The following is a 15,537-nucleotide window of genomic DNA, read 5'->3' on the forward strand; positions in this document are numbered from 1 at the left end:
GCCACTTGTGAATTTTAAATAATAAATATTAATAAGATAATATTATGAAGAACTTTATGCCAAAAATTTGAAAGTTTAAAAGACATGGGCAAATTCATATAATGTTGCAGAGAATTAAGGCAAAATTTAATTGTGTAAGCATACTAATTTAAGAGGATTCTTTCTCCTAATAACTCTTCAAATATGCTGAAGTGTTAACTATGAAGTTTAATCAAAACCAGGAATGCGGAGGGAAAGCGGAATCTACACCTTCCCCGCCAGCGGTAGCAACTGCAGAACTGCAGGAGACAATCTTTCTAGACAAGGCTGTTGAGGAGGAGGGAGGGATTGAAGGGGGGGTTGACTTAGCGTGCACTGCGCCCCTCGGGATCGTTATTGCGCGTGAAACGGCTGCTTTTGGAAGGCTATTGCCCAGAAGAAAAGATGTTTGGTTTTCACAAGCCAAAGATGTACCGAAGTATAGAGGGCTGCTGCATTTGCAGAGCTAAATCCTCCAGTTCTCGGTTCACTGACAGTAAACGCTATGAAAAGGATTTCCAGAGCTGTTTTGGGTTACATGAGACTCGTTCAGGAGATATCTGTAATGCCTGTGTCCTGCTTGTGAAAAGATGGAAGAAATTGCCAGCAGGATCAAAAAAAAAACTGGAATCATGTGGTAGATGCAAGGGCAGGACCCAGTCTAAAGACTACACTGAAACCAAAGAAAGTGAAAACTCTATCTGGAAACAGGATAAAAAGTAACCAGATCAGTAAACTGCAGAAGGAATTTAAACGCCACAATTCTGATGCTCACAGTACAACCTCAAGTGCCTCTCCAGCTCAGTCTCCCTGTTACAGTAACCAGTCAGATGATGGCTCAGATACAGAGATGGCTTCTGGCTCCAACAGAACGCCAGTGTTTTCCTTTTTAGATCTCACATACTGGAAAAGACAGAAAATATGCTGTGGCATTATCTATAAAGGCCGTTTTGGGGAAGTCCTCATCGACACACATCTATTCAAGCCTTGCTGCAGCAATAAGAAAGCAGCTGCTAAGAAGCCGGAGGAGCAGGGGCCAGAGCCTCTGCCCATCTCCACTCAGGAGTGGTGACTAAGCTTTATGTAGAAGGGGAGCAAAAATGATTTAAATTTTGGAAAACAAAGCAACAAAATGACCCTCCTATTTTTAATTTGGATACCTGCTATTCTGCCAAAAGATGGATTTGTAGAATAGTTTTGAATGGGTTATTTTTCCTCCAGTTCCACAAACTCTGAAGCCAGTGAAGCTTACTAAGAGATAAAAAAGAAGTGTACATAATATTTAAGATGCTGAGTATTTCATAGGAAAGCTGAATGCTGCTGTAAAGTGCTCTTTAAGTCTTTTTTGAAAATCCCCTTCTAATGAATGAAATTAGGGGAATTTTCAGGGGACAGAGATGGGATTTGTTGTATGGTAAACGTATGTAGTTTTAGTCTTTCTATTTTGAGAAGCAGTGGTTGGGGCATTTTTTAAGATGGCTGGCTACACTTGTTTTCCTTCGTTATAATAAATTTGTCATAACTCAGTAAACATGGACTTGCCCCTAGAGGTAGTTGTTAATAACTGCAATATTAAGGTCTTGCCAAGGTTCTGGTGATTCAAACCTGTACTACTGAATATTAAGCGGGACAGACAGCTCTCTGGTGCGAATATCTTGAAGGAGCAATTTCTAAATAGGCAGAGGTAACCTGGCTGTATATGTTGCATCCTGTGTCACCTCCCTCCATATTGATATTTGATACAGATTTTAATTTATATGAAACTTAAAAAGCAGAATCAAAGTTCCTCTTGGGGAAATGTCAAGTCTTTAGGATAAGCAATCCTATATGAATAGTACCAAAGCATTACCACTTGGTAGAGAACATTCTCTATTAAAAATGTTAGATTATCTGAAAAACAACAATGTGCAAGTCTTTAGGATGGCACACGAAAACAACAAAGGTTAATGCTTCTTGGGGCACAGTTCTTAGAGGGCTTGCAAGTGTGTAAATAATTTATGTTACGTGACTGGTGACTTCACTGAAAAATCTGCACAATTCAGTTTTAGCTCTGGATTACTTCAGTTGACCTTTGTGAAGGTTTTATCTGTGTAGAATGGTTGTTTGACTTGTTTTAACCTGTTAGGGTTTTGGGTTTGTTTTTTGTTTTTTTTTCATTCTATATTAAAATTCTACTAAAAGAAAAAAAACAAACAAACCAGGAATGCTTAACATACATGGGATATGTCAGCTAGGGTCATCCTGCCCATCGAAATAGGGATTGTTGTTGTTTAGTCATTAAGTCGTGTCCAGCTCTTTCGCGACCCCATGGACTGTAGGCTGCCAGGCTCCTCTGTCCATGGGATTTCCCAGGCAAGAACACTGGAGTGAGTAACCATTCCTTTTCAAGGGATATTCCTGAGCCAGGGATCAAATGCAAGTCTCCTGCGTGGCAGGCAAATTCTTTACCACTGAGCGACCAGTTGTTGTTCAGTAGCTCAGTCGTGTCCTACTCTGCGACCCTACAGACTGCAGCACTCCAGGCTTTCCTGTCCTTCACCATCTCCTGGAGCTTGCTCAAACTCATGTCCATTGAGTCGGTAATGCCACCCATCGTTCTGTCGTCCCCTTCTCCTCCTGCCTTCAATCTTTCCCAGCATATCCAGGTCTTCTCCAATGAGTGGGCTCTTTTTTTTTTTTTTTTTTTCCATTTTTACAATGTTGTGATTTCTGTCATAGAGCATTTACTTTTTAAAAGGACTTGCAATTATAAATTCTTTCCCTGTCTCTTTGAAATCTGTCTTCTACACTCAAGAATGTGTTTTTCACAGACCTGGGAGCCATCTCTCTGAAATATAGTCATCAGAAAAGATACAACACCTATCTCTCAGTCTCTGGAGGGTAGGAGCCCAAGTTCAATAAGCATCACTTAGCCAACAGATGACTTATCTTCGCAAGCCATCCTCTTGCCTTCCTCAGCCTCTCTCCTCCTGGCTTCTCTGGACATCATTCCTTTCCCATACTAAGCAGTATTGTACCTCTTTTGTTCTTATGTCTCCTCCTGACTCTGCTGAGATTCTCATGTTTTACCCTAAGCAGTTGATTGAAGGATTTCTTAAAGTAAGACAATTCCCTCCATAAGATAAATTCAATTGCCACTTATAAAGAGAATTTTTTACCTGCTACAGCTCATATAAATCTCCATATATATCTATTTGCATATCATTCTTGAATCCCTTATCACCATGCTTATAAAAGATGATTACCAGCAAGCAAATAAATATTCTCTGCTTTATCAAAGAGCAAAATCATCAACAGACAGGGGAGAGATTTCACTAAATTAAGGACACTTACTATGGCAATTAAAAAGTCCATTACTTCACACATCAAAAAGCACTTAAATGGCGATTTATTTTGCTGCATAAAATATGTAAAAATAAAAATCATATAGCTATTTAACAGATTATGAGGCTATTAAAATACATTAAAGGGTTTAGTGGTAAACCGTGTCCACCCAAAGCACAAAATTCCCTGCCCATATCTAAATGTCAACCTTGAAACAATTAATTTCCTCAAAATTCTCTAAAAGTTATTTTTTATTCTACTGCCTTCACCTTTAGTCTCTGTTTTCTTTTTTCTTCTCAGGAGACTAGCTTGTATTACTATTAGCTGAAAACCACAAACTACAGACTGTTTACTTCACACCTAATAGTATCCTCAGTGAGAATGACAACTTGTTGTAAATAAGCAAATTATGATGAGTCTGGAATGACGAGTCCATCTATCAGGAACATGCTGGATGATAAAGTAGGTAACACTTACTAGCTATGTATTATGTCTAGTCATTTTAGATGCATATTTTCCTTTAAGTCTTATGCTCTGGTGGCAGGTGAATATAAGCATCCCTATTTTATAATTTAGGAAATGACACTGAAGGAGGTTAAGCAACTGCCCCCTCAACCTCAAATTAAATAGCTAGGAAGTGACAGAACTTGTTATAAAGTCAATATTTTTTTCTAACTCAAAAACCTATGCCCTTAATATAATAAAATTTTGTCATGTGCTACTAGTTTTCACATTCTACACACATTTGTTCTATGGGTATTTTTATCCAAAATTAGAAATTCAGGTAGCTCTCTCGTAGATTCTGTACCTCGGTGTGTTGAACAGATACAGTTAAGGTAGCATTGTACTATTTACCAAAAAAGTGCCACTAGTTTCAAGTAATTTTAATACATCCAAGAAACATTTAAATTGTTTTTCACCTAATAAACTTACTTCTTTACTTTGAGCTATACATATTTTCTAGACATTATTTACTAAATCCTGGCAGGTTTTTTATTTCTCTGAAACCATAAATAAATACACAAAATATTTTTTAAACTTTTATTTATTAACAATTATTATTAAGAAAAATCACTTTTTGGGAAGTATAGTGGATTTGCAATTTTTTGCTGAATTGCTTTGCCGTATACCTAAAACACTGTTTACCAGAGGCAGGGGGTGGGGGGGAGGGGAGATTGGCAGAAGGTGGTCAAAGGGTAAAAACTCCCGTTCATAAGATAAATAAGTACTAGGGATGTGATGTACAACATGACCATGACAACTATCACAGCACTGCTGTATGTTATGAAGGAACGTTGTCAAGAGAGTAATTCTATGAATTCTCGTCACAAGGAGAAACTCTTTTTCCTTTTCACTTTTTTCCATCTTTCTTTCCTTTTTATTGTATCTGTATGAGAAGATGAATGTTAGCTGACTCTATCAGTTATTATCTCATTATATGTATAAATAGAACTATCCTGCTGAATGCCTTAGACTTATACAGTGATGTATGTCAATGATTTCTCAATAAAACTGGGGAAAAAAGAATTTTAAATATGTAAGAGAGTCAGTTTACATTAAAAGCTTCCATGTACAGTCTCATCAAAAAGAATAAAATACCTAGGAATAAATCTAACTGAAAAGGTAAAAAACCTGTATTCTAAAACCTATAAGACACTCAGGAAGGAAATGTAAGATGAAGCAAATAGATGGAAAGAATATTTCCATGCTTTTGGATTAAAAGAACTAATATTGTTAAAAAGACCATATTACCTAAAGAAATCTATAGGTTCAATGCAAAATCTATCAAAACACCAATGAAGCTTTTCACAGAACTAGAACAAATAATTCTAAAATTTGTATGGAAACACAGAAGACCTGAATAGCCAAAACAAACAAGAAAGGCAAACAAAGCTGGAGGTATCATGCTTCTTTATAACAAGCTATAGTACAAAGCTAGTCAGCAAAACAGTATGATATTGTCACAAAAACAGACACACAGATCAGTGGAACAGGTAGAGAGCCCAGAAATGTACCCACATTTATATGGGCAATTTATAACAAAGGGGGCAAGAATATTATAGAGTATGGAAAAGATAGTCTCTTCAATAAATAGTGTTGGGAAAACTTGACAGCTATATGCAAAAGAATCAAAGTGGACTACTCTCTCACACCATGCACAGAAATAAATTCAAATGGATTAAAGACTTAAATGTAAGAACTTAAATCATAAAACTCCTAAAATAAAAAATAGTACAATCTCTGATATTGGTCTTAATATCTTAATAATATTTGGGGGAAAAATATTTGGGGGGATATGTCTCCTTGGGCAAGAAAAACAAAAGCAAAAATAAACAAATGGGATTACATCAAACTAAAAGGCTTTTGCACAGCAAAAAGAAACTGTCAACAAAATGGAAAGGCCATCTACTGAATGGGAGAAGATATTTGCAAATAATATATCTGACATGGGATTAATTTCCAAAATATACAAAGAATCATACAACTCAACATCAGGAAAACAAACAGCCCCATTAAAAGGAGGCAGAGCTATATGGGAAAAGAATATTAAGAACAGTGGATATATGTATATATATAATTGATTCACTTTGCTCTACAGCTGTAACTAACACAATATCATAAATCAACTCTGATAAATTTTTTTAAATAAATGAAAGTGATATATCATTGCTTTAAAAAAAGTAAGCAGAAGATGTGAAGAGACATTTTTCCAAAAGAAGACACACAAACGGCCAACAGGCACATGAAAAAATGCTCCACATCACTAACCATCAGAAAGATGCAGATCAAAACCATAGTGAGATGCTCCCTCTCACGTACCAGAATGGCTATTATCAAAGAGTAATAAATAAATTAAAAGTGTTGGCAAGAAGGGGAAAAAAGGGGAACCCTGGTGCATTGTTGGTGTGCCTGTAATTGGTGCAGCCACTGTGGAAAACAATACAGTTTCCTCAAAAAATTAAAAATAGAACTACCATAAAATCCAACAGTTCTGCTCTTAGGTTTTTATCCAAAGAAAATGAAAACACTAATTCAAAAAGATATCTGCATCCTTATATTATTACAGCCTTATTTACCACAGCCAAGATGTGGAAGCAACCCAAGTGCCCATCAGTAGATGAATGGATAAAGAAGACGTGGTAATATACACATACAGTGGAACACTGCGGATGCCTGCATGCTCGGTGGCTTCAGTCGTGTGTGAGTGACTTTGCCACCCCATCGTCTGTAGCCGGTCAGGCTCCTCTATCCATGGGATTCTCCAGGCAAGAATACTGGCGTGGGTTGCCATGCGCTTATCCACGGAATCTCCCCTACTCAGGAACAGAACTCGCGTCTCCCGCGTCTCAGGCATTGCAGGCAGATTCTTCACCCACTGAGCCATCTGGGAAGCCTATGATGGAATATTACTCAACCCTAAATAAAATAATGAAATGTTGCCATTTGAGACAACATGGATGGACCTAGGGGCTTCCTTGGTAGCTTAGCTGGTAAAGATTCTGCCTGCAACGCAGGAGGCCCCGGTTCGATTCCTGGGTTGGGAAGAATCCCTGGGGAAGAGATAGGCTACCCACTCCAGTATTCTTGGGCTTCCCTGGTGGCTCAGATGGTAAAGAATCTGCCTGCAGTGCAGGAAACCTGGGTTCGATCTTCTGGCTTCAGGGTCGCAAAGTGTCAGACACAGCTGAAGCAACTTAGCACTGCACGCATTGAAGTTTAAAAAGGAATTTATTTATTCACTGATGGTGCCTTGACAGTAGGAAAGGCAGTATAATATGCTGGTTAGAGGGTAGGTTTTCAGATCGGTCATACTAAGATTTGATGGTGACTCAAGCAGATACTTGCTGTGTGAATTTTATATCTTCGAGCCTCACGTTTTTCGTCTGTTAAGTGGTGATAAAGTGGATTTACCTGGTGGCTCAGACAGTAAAGAATCTGCCCACAATGCAGGAAACCTGGGTTCGGTCCCTGGGTTGGGGGAAGATTCACTGGAGGAAGACATGGTAACCCACTCCAGTATTCTTGCCTGGAGAATCCCCATGGACAGAGGAGCCTGGTGGGCTACAGTCCATGGGGTCACAAAGAGCTGGACATGACCGAGGGACTAAGCGCAGCACATGTAGATATAAAAATTAAATGAAAGACTGTATGCTTCTAAACAGCATGTTATCTAACACTTGAGAAATATTTTTTCTGTCCATTACAAATGATATTTAAAGTGTTATTTCAGAATATGGCAAAATGCTACAACATAATATTAAAATTTGAACTATAATATTAAAATTTGAACTATATGCAGAATATGATTACAGTTGTACTGTAACCTAAATATTGCCGTAATCTACTGATATGCTATATTAATGTGCAACTTTTTTTCTCACCAGCCCCTCTCTAGGCAAGACATCAGCTCTGTCTCACCAGTCTTTCTCGGGATTTCTCGGAAGCTTCAGGGTATATCACATGTACATTACATTCCCACAACATACAGGCTACTTTCGGTGTAATCTATTCCAAAGCAACTGGGCTGGAATTTCTTCAGCCTCCAAGGCCAGTTTAGTAATTAAATGTGATCTGAAATTCTCTGCACTTCCTGGCTTTGGTACCTGAACCTAAACTGAAATATTATTTAACTGTCCATGAAGAATTAATGCTGCCTGACTTCTACTAACTTTTCTAGTAATTATTCTCTCCTTTCGTATTTTTTTGTCATTTGCACCTCTAAATCAATCTTATTATATGCTGTCCTATCTTTATTTCTAAAATATTTTAGTGAAAGATTCTTTAAATTCTAGAGTGTTTTCCAATCTTCAAAAGTTTCATACACATGATTTCATTTAATACCATAACAACCCTTTTTAAAAAAGTCCTCCAGTCCTATATTGACCCTCCTCTTTCTCTTTCCCCTGCTTCCCTCTCCCCGCTGGTTATCACTAGTTTGCTCTCTATATCTTTGAGTCTTATGTTGCCCTATCTGAAAATTGTCTTTTTTTCATAGGTATAGTTTTGCCCTTTATCGAGCTGACTTTTTTTTACTGATAGTAATTTAACCTCCTAGATTATAAATTCCTTATAAGAAGAGACTAGAATTTCTTTTTCTTTAGCATCCCCCCATAATACCCACTATAATATCCACTATAATTCTACCTTAGACATAAAGTATGAACTTAGAAAATTTTAATTAATGCAGTCCCAAAGATACACTAGGGAATAAATTATGTAATAGGCAACTATAACTCAGCATGAAATTCCTCTGTGCTAAGAGAGTGGACCTTTACTTGTTAACTTCTCCCAACACTCCTCACATCACCACAGTCCAACCCAACCTAAAACAGTGGAGAGGTAGCAAACCTCTGTCCTGGGCTCTTCTGACCTGGCAAATTCCTCCCCGACTCGGGCTGCCGAGACATGAGCTGAATGTGAGACTTGTTTCCATAAGGAACAAGGCAGGTGGAAGCACTGGCATTCCAGTATGCTACCCTGTATTCTTGATCAATTTCAAGTGTATCCTTTTTTCTGCTTCTTTGTTGGTTACAGATGAAAATGAAAATAATCTCAACCCACTCTTCATTCAAACCAAGCTTTAAACCCGAATCAGCCTGTGTGGTCTGACCTGCCTCTTCAGGTACAATTGTAAATCCTTTACATACATTATCTCAGCTTATCCTCACAAAACAGGGTGATGTGGCAAAGACAGTGCTCACCAATGATACCATAGCCTTTGCATTTCCCATCCTCCCTTGCAGATAGTTTAGGGCCATGTGACTAGTTCTGGCCAATGCACTACGTAGAAAAAGCATATGTCTCTTTAGGGCCAAGGAAGTTAAAAGCCAATATGCCTCCTCCATTCCTCTTCTGCTATAAAATCCTTGGATCGAAAGCTGTTAGTCACAAGAGGGAGGGCTGCCACATCCATACTGGAATCAATGAGAGCAAAAAATATAATTTAATTGTGTAAAATCACTTAGATTTAAAAACTTGTAGCTGCAGCATAGTCTTTCCTGTCCTGACTAACATAGATGACATTCAGAGTATTTAATAACTAATTAAATATTAGTACAGAATGGGCCCTGACTATCAGAATGAATATAATGACCAATCAGAACAGACATTGGCTATACACAGCTGGTATGGCTACATGAGTCCATACCAGATGAACAGCCCAGAAAATAACTCTACAAACTTATTCCAATTTCATAGTTGCTTAAATTGATAAAGTTCAAAGAAGGTCAAGTGGCCTGCCAAAAATCAATGACTTCTATCCAGGCTGTCTTCATACAAAGTCTGTTTTCTTTCTGTTTCAACATTCTGCTTCCGACTTGTTGAATGATGTGTAAATTACTTCAGCAACTCATGAAAAGTGGTTTTTGATGCTGCAATAGAACCGTCCAAATAGTTTATCTAAACCGTAGTGTTCATGTGCTCAGTTGTCCAACTCTTTGCAATCCTATGGACTATAGCCTCTATACTCCTCTGTCCATGGGATTTTCCAAGCAAGAATACTGGAATGGGTTGCCATTTTCTCCTCCAGGGGATCTTCCTGACCCAGGGATCAAAACCACGTCTTCTGGGTCTCATGCATTGGCAGGATTCTTTACCACCTGGGAAGCCCAATAGTATATGTTTATTATTTCAAGTTTTCTTTAACTTGAAAACCTTCTAGCCTCTGTGTAAAGTGTCAGCATTATATTTTGCCTTTCTTTTAAATTTTCCTTCTGTCATTATTCATAATTAATCCTGAAACTGTAGTATTTAAGTCGATACATCCAACTTTATGATATAATATACATTTAGAAGGCAAGAGAAAATTAAATTGGATGAAATGCTAGCTTTTGGCATAGTTCTTTTGCTCCTGCTGCTCGTTCTTCATTTAAATTCATAAGTCTCATTTCTCCATGACAGGATAATCATCTCCACAGCAACTAACTATAATACCACAAAGGAAGATGCCTGTGAGTGAGAACTGATCAGCAGGAGCTGAGCAACACTTAGGCAACAGAGATTCTATTTTCACACAAATATCTCTAATTATAATAAGCTAAGGAGGAACTATATCATTCCCTCCATCCCCCCCAAACACAAGCTGAGCTGTTGTTACATAGTTTCCCACAAAAAGATGGTACTTTCAACAACAGAGAACTTTAATAAGAGCATATGCCAATGAAGAGATGATATCATCCATTATTGTGAGGTAAACGTGTATCTAAACTGAAAAGCAGGTACTGGTTAAAATAAAATCACATTACAGCGTGATTCAAGAGTCAAAATTAAATCAGGGTCTGTTTCACAGGTTGTTAATAATATTAAAACAACAAGCCAAAACCTACTTAAAGGTGAAAGAAAAGGTACAGAAATGGTTACTGACCAAGTAATAACTATTACCAGAGCTGCTCTTTCTAAAGAGGAAATTTGGAATGGGACTGGTGGTAGTCAGGAGATTGTAGGGGCGTAATCACAGCAATGATAACATGTGTTACATTTGAAATGGGTCTGAATACTTTACAACACAATTTCAAGACAGCACTTTGGCTGACAGGTAGAGTTCTCTAGGGAATCTGAAACCATACTACATACTCATGATGGACTTCTCTGGTGGTCCAGTGGATGAAACTATGTGCTTCCACTGCAGTGGGCTTTTCTGGTCGGGATCTATGACCCCACATGCCAAGACCCCACATATCAAGTAGCACAGGTCAAAAAAAAAACCACCTACTGGTGATAGAACCAAGGAAACAATGGTTGATCGCTAGATGCTGCCTGTTACCCACCATTTTTACTTTGGTTCGATAGAATTTTAAGTCAAATCAATCATCTACAATCTTACAGGTGACGTGCATTGTTTGAAGAATATCAATCTCTTCTCTCCCACTAGATGATAAGCATCTTGAGGGCTGGCGCCATATCATATGATTATGTTATTTCCTATAATGCTTAAGACAATCCACGATAAAGAGGTTCTGTCTCAATATAATACTGAAATGGCAAGGTCCTCATCTGTGTTATAGAAAGAAAAGTATAGACTTAGGTCTATCACAGATGATTAATGTAGAACCATTTTCTGAACCCTTTCTTGCAGTGATGGGTAGTCTTCTATCTGCCCATTTTCTTCCAACCTAGTAAGTAGACAGAAAACAGAATTAAATCAGAAAGGAAACTAGAAAAAGAAATAGAGATTGGAAAGTCCTGGTCAGACACGGAGAGTTAGAATTGCTGAAGATCCCAGCAGACAGAGAATATGTCTTCAGACACTTTTTTCTTTTAAACAAGCAATCTATTTTGCAACCTTAGTTGTTACTGTGACCTGGTAAGAATCTCCTTCCTGCCTACTTAAATTCTATACTGTTTTTTTGTTTTCCTTTTGACCTCCCTTTAGACAAACCCTTTAAACTTAAAAAAAACTTTAACCAATATAGATTGTCATCCTCTTTTTTTGGAAACTGTTTCCCTTGCTTTCAGGAGGCTACATGCATGTGTGCTAGGTTGCTTCAGTCCTGTCCGACCCTTGGCTACCCTGTGGACCGTAGCCCACCAGGTTTCTCTGTTCATGGGACTCTCCAGGCAAGAATACTGAAATGCGTTGCCATGCCCTTCTCCAGGGGATCTTCTCAAACAGGGATCGAACCCACAGTCTCCTAGATTTTCCTTCATCTATCTTCACCTCCTCTTTTGCTCTTGGATCCATTTACTCTTCCTTCCTCTCTGCACTGCATGAAAGTGACCAAGCTTCAACTTACAGAGCAGAGCCCTCTGGCTCTCACCATATCCATGCTCCATCGGAACCTTTAGAAACTTTAACTCTCAGCTCTTGACCAGGGCTATCTATCTGTACCTCTATTGCCAATTTCCATTTTGAGCTCAGATCTGTGTTTTTTACCTACTCCTGGAAATTTGCACCTAGATTTCTTGCCTTTAATTCATACTCAACTCATCTGAGATAAAATTCTTTATCTTTTTTCACAGATTAGTAACCCCTCTGACCTTCAATTTTTGATACTAGTATTCCTCCAGGCTGAAGACGTGAAAAATGGTAGCCTTATAAAAAAAGAGAATTGGTGATTTTAAGGAGAAAATCAACATATCTAGAGTAGAATCTTCTGGGGGAACAAAACTAAACACCAGGGCTCCCAAGGGGTGCTACGGGTAAAGAACTGGCCTGCCAATGCAGAAAGCAGAAGAGATGCACATTTGATCCCTAGTTTGGGAAAATCCCCTGGAGTAGGAAATGGCTACCCACTCCAGTATTCTTGCTTGGAAAATTCCATAGACAGTGGAGTCTGGCAGGCTACAGTCCATGGGGCCACAAAAGAGTCGGACATGACTGAGCGCTCACACACAGAACTTAAGGGTTACATTCCCAATTCAAGTCAAATTTATGGCTATGCGTCTTGCTCGGTTTAATTGCTATGGAAGAGGGTTGCCCCAGACCAAGTTCAAACTTTACAACTCCATCTGTTGAGGAAAGACAAGCTTCCTGGTGGATTAAATATTTCCCCATTTCCCCACTAGTTCTTTTTTTTTTTTTTTTTAAGCTGTTTTAATAAAACAGAGCTCAACAGATTTTCTTTTCAGAAGCATCCAAGTGAATCCAACGACTTCAGGACCACAGCTCTTCCTGAACTTTGAAGATTCAGTTGTACTCAAGCATCCTAGAGAATTTTTGGACTCCTTTCTCTCACTCTCATGTTCAGTTTGACACTAACACAGGTTTTCTTTCTTTAATAACTCTCTCAAATGTCTGTATTCTTTTCCACTCCCTTTATTACCACCAGGTCCAGGTTCTTATTATCTTACTCCTAAAGTACTTTTTGTCGCTCTTTGCTATCTCCTTGCCTTTCTCTCTCCAGTGATCATGTTCTGTGGTCAGAAAGCACCTTGGAGTAAGCTAGTCCAAAGTCCATATAATCACTCTTGAATCACTTCTTCAGAATCTCTTAGTGCTCCTCTAATCTAGGATAATTAACCCATCTCAAGCACAATGATGAAGTTGAGTACCATATCACTTCTTGTTTTTCAAAACCTTCCAATGGGTTTCCAGAGTAAAAATTGAACTCTGGAGCTAATATTCAAGTAAGATTCACAGGCTATAATAATCATCTATCTCTTCAGCCTCACATCTCACCACACAGCCTCTCCACCACTCGTAGTAAATACTTAAGAGTTCCTTGGGCTTCCACTGTGGCTCAGCTGGTAAAAAAAATCTGCCTGCAATGTGGGAGACCTGAGTTCAATCCTTGGGTTGGGAAGATGCCCTGTAGAAGGGAATGGCTAACCCACTTCAGTATTCTGGCCTGGAGAATTCCATAGACTGTATATTCCATGGGGTTGCAAAGAGTCGGACACGACTGAACGACTTTCACTTTCACAGAGTTCCTCAAATACACTGTGTAGTTGAACTGGGCTTATTTCGGCTTATCCTAGAATGTGTCATTTTCTGCTAACTAAAATCCTGCTTCTTCTTCAAGATCTAAGGCTCAAACACTCCTTGTTTGAAACTGTCTTCTCCTCTCTTCTCCCACGGCATTTCATATGTATTAAAGAGAATGGCTTTACCAATAGCTGTGAATATGTTTCTCTTTCAGAAAACTGTGAGCTCCTTGAGTACATGTATTATGCAATATTTTTGTTTTCTTGAGGAGTTCTCGAGAAATGGAAAATTCCCTATTCTCACTTTCTGCTTTTCAGACATTTTGGTTGGTCTTAAATGTGACAAAGTGTTTTTACATAATTATTGATGAAACATTCAACCTCTCACTCCGTACTAGCAGTGCAGGGGCTGCAAGATTGAATTCTTGGCACAAATAATACACTGGGGCTAATGACTAGAGCAATAGCAGGATAACTGCTTTCCTGGCATAGAATTCCAGCGGGGTAAACTGTAACTTCTAGGGCTTAGTGGTGGCAATATTTTCCTCATTAGACCTGCTCATGGAATGTGGTTTTGGGCATTCTTCCTAAAAGTTTAGCCTTGAGTCTAATGTTCCAACCATTCCAACCATTCTGTGAACTACCTCATACCTTTTCATAAAACCCCTTTTCCACTCAGTCAGCCAAAGTCAGCTTCTGTTGCTTGCAACCAAGAACCCTGACCAATAAAGACATTTTCCTTCATTCCCCATAGACCAACTAAGTCAGAATCTCAATATTTAAAAGATGTTACTGAAGGGTCAGGGATACCATGAGGAAAATAACTGTACTAAAAGTAACCTATCACAGGCTACTAGAAAACTGATGCTTTCAGGGGCTGCGAGCCCAGCCTGTGCTCACAGAGAAATTTCATAGGTCTCTGTGGTTCATTCCTGGCATGGCTACAGGTGCTAGCTTTATCCTCACCACAGCCAATTATTCTCAGGCACAGTACACAGTGCCCAAGACCCACAGTGCTTTTATGGACCCATTAAAATGTTTTTGTTTCAGTGTTTTTTTAATTGAATTTTAAAATTGGATATAATTATAATAAAAATACAATAATAAATTCAGCCTGGATTACACAACACAGTCATAAAATGTGTGTGTCTGTGTGTAAAACAGTATAGTGAAATAAAAAATAGATGCACACATATATGTTTAATTGAATATTAACTATAGTGCCAAGTCAATTCAACGGGATAGGAAAGTTTGTTAAACAAATAGTGTTGCAACACTTGGAAAAAATGTATGGAAAAAAAAAGAAATCTTGAGCACTCATTTCAGCATCTTGTATACTGAAATTAAAATGATACAGAGAAGACTAGCACAGCCTTCGCACAAGGATAATGTGCAAATTCAAGAAACAGTCCATATTTTTAAGACAGTTGCTTTTAAGTATTCCTACCACTCACACAAAAGCAGTATGTGATAGATATGTTAATTAGCTTGATAGTGTTAATTTATTAACAATGTGTACATACATATACCAAATTCTTTAATTAGAACAATCTAATGAAATAATGGACAAAAACCTAAACTGACAACTACCTCATCCAAGAAGATATACACATGGCAAATAAGGATATGAAAAATATGATCAATATTATACATCATTCAGTTCAGTTCAGTTGCTCAGTCACATCCAACTCTTTATGACTCCATGGACTGCAGCATACCAGGCCTCCCTGTCCATCACCAACTTCTGGAGTATACATCATTAGCCAACTACAAATTAAAATAAGAGATACCACCTCACACCCATTAAATGGCCCAAGAAACCACCACAACTTT

At 38.3% G+C, this 15,537-nt stretch overlaps 1 non-coding gene and 1 pseudogene across 1 annotated transcript; both read left to right on the top strand.

The window, feature by feature from the left end:
- The first annotated feature begins 256 nt into the window (after positions 1-256).
- LOC133069666 (SIN3-HDAC complex-associated factor-like) lies at positions 257-1,359 on the top strand (annotated as a pseudogene).
- Positions 1,360-15,015: 13,656 nt separating this feature from the next.
- On the top strand, positions 15,016-15,124 carry LOC133069717 (U6 spliceosomal RNA). Its single transcript, XR_009695944.1, has one exon. It is a non-coding gene; the product is annotated as a U6 spliceosomal RNA (small nuclear RNA).
- Positions 15,125-15,537: the final 413 nt, after the last annotated feature.

This window comes from Dama dama, chromosome 14 (assembly GCF_033118175.1).
Source record: "Dama dama isolate Ldn47 chromosome 14, ASM3311817v1, whole genome shotgun sequence".
Classification (NCBI taxonomy): domain Eukaryota; kingdom Metazoa; phylum Chordata; class Mammalia; order Artiodactyla; family Cervidae; genus Dama; species Dama dama.